Below are 2,326 nucleotides of genomic sequence, written 5' to 3' on the forward strand. Positions count from 1 at the left end.
GAGATATTGTATTACTGTACATACACAAATCCTGGTAAATCAAGTTGAGATTAGTTGGTTCTTTAAATAAATATGAATGAATAAGTTATCTGTTGCTGACAATCCTTATTTCACTCCATTCTATCACTCCTGATGTTATCAAAATATCAAACATGTCACCAGGCATTCAAAAGCTATGAGGTTCTAGCTTCCTCACTCACAGGAAGTGTTACAAAGGCCATGGATTATGTTAAGAGATAGTTGAGAGTGAGTTTCCTGCAAAGTGAGAGTGAGTTTCCTGCGAGTTTCCTGTTTTTGATAGAAAAATGTTGACCTAGTACATCATATAGACAATATGAGTGATCTGCAGGGTTGGGGAGTAACGGATTACATTTAATCTGTTACATGTAAGGGATTACAAACAACAACAAAAAAGGGTAACTGTAATCTGTTACTTTACCAGCAAAAATATTGTAATCAGATTACATATAGTTTGGAAAACTAGATGATTACTTTAAATTTAGAAAGGTTGTTTGAGAAAAAAATCTTTGACAAGTCTGTTTTCTCAATGACATTCAAGTCAGCACTGAAAAAAGGCCCGAGTTTAAGTTTGTTCCACCTGAGTGTGTCTGACCACGAGTCATATTCACCAAATGTGTTTGATGGATCGCAAGAATAGGCTTTTGTAGGCTACAGTCCAAGCTATGTCTTCAATGGTGCGACTGCTGTCGGCATCTAAAGATTATCCAATTTAACGCCTAGAGGTAAGGACGAGAGCAGAGGTGTAGTCTATGGTGATACGGATTTCACTTATTATTGATATCTACATGGCACATTGATGTGATTCACACTGCTGCTCTCTCATTTAGCTATTTGCGCCTCACGAATTGTGCTTGTTGTGGATGGCTGTACAGAAATCTAAATGTGTATTTGAACCCAATAATGGTTGAATTCAAGAAGTTCAAGCTGCCTATCAATCATTGTTTTTGAAACCAGTGGACAGCCAGTGAAAAATGTGCTCTTGCAACAGCTGCATAGTGCGGATCCCAGCCTATGGAACAACAGCTGCATAGTGCGGATCCCAGCCTATGGAACAACAGCTGCATAGTGCGGATCCCAGCCTATGGAACAACAGCTGCATAGTGCGGATCCCAGCCTATGGAACAACAGCTGCATAGTGCGGATCCCAGCCTATGGAACAACAGCTGCATAGTGCGGATCCCAGCCTATGGAACAACAGCTGCATAGTGCGGATCCCAGCCTATGGAACAACAGCTGCATAGTGCGGATGCCAGCCTATGGAACAACAGCTGCATAGTGCGGATCCCAGCCTATGGAACAACAGCTGCATAGTGCGGATCCCAGCCTATGGAACAACAGCTGCATAGTGCGGATCCCAGCCTATGGAACAACAGCTGCATAGTGCGGATCCCAGCCTATGGAACAACAGCTGCATAGTGCGGATCCCAGCCTATGGAACAACAGCTGCATAGTGAGGATCCCAGCCTATGGAACAACAGCTGCATAGTGCAGATCCCAGCCTATGGAACAACAGCTGCATAGTGCAGATCCCAGCCTATGGAACAACAGCTGCATAGTGCGGATCTCAGCCTATGGAACAACAGCTGCATAGTGCGGATCCCAGCCTATGGAACAACAGCTGCATAGTGCGGATCCCAGCCTATGGAACAACAGCTGCATAGTGCGGATCCCAGCCTATGGAACAACAGCTGCATAGTGCGGATCCCAGCCTATGGAACAACAGCTGCATAGTGCGGATCCCAGCCTATGGAACAACAGCTGCATAGTGCGGATCCCAGCCTATGGAACAACAGCTGCATAGTGCGGATCCCAGCCTATGGAACAACAGCTGCATAGTGCAGACCCCAGCCTATGGAACAACAGCTGCATAGTGAGGATCCCAGCCTATGGAACAACAGCTGCATAGTGCAGATCCCAGACTATGGAACAATAGCTGCATAGTGCAGATCCCAGCCTATGGAACAACAGCTGCATCATGCAGATCCCAGCCTATGGAACAACAGCTGCATAGTGCGGATCCCAGCCTATGGAACAACAGCTGCATAGTGCGGATCCCAGCCTATGGAACAACAGCTGCATAGTGCGGATCCCAGCCTATGGAACAACAGCTGCATAGTGCAGATCCCAGCCTATGGAACAACAGCTGCATCGTGCAGATCCCAGCCTATGGAACAACAGCTGCATAGTGCAGATCCCAGCCTATGGAACAACAGCTGCATAGTGCAGATCCCAGCCTATGGAACAACAGCTGCATAGTGCAGATCCCAGCCTATGGAACAACAGCTGCATAGTGCAGATCCCAGCC

Source organism: Oncorhynchus kisutch, linkage group LG21 (assembly GCF_002021735.2).
Source record: "Oncorhynchus kisutch isolate 150728-3 linkage group LG21, Okis_V2, whole genome shotgun sequence".
In the NCBI taxonomy this organism is placed as follows: domain Eukaryota; kingdom Metazoa; phylum Chordata; class Actinopteri; order Salmoniformes; family Salmonidae; genus Oncorhynchus; species Oncorhynchus kisutch.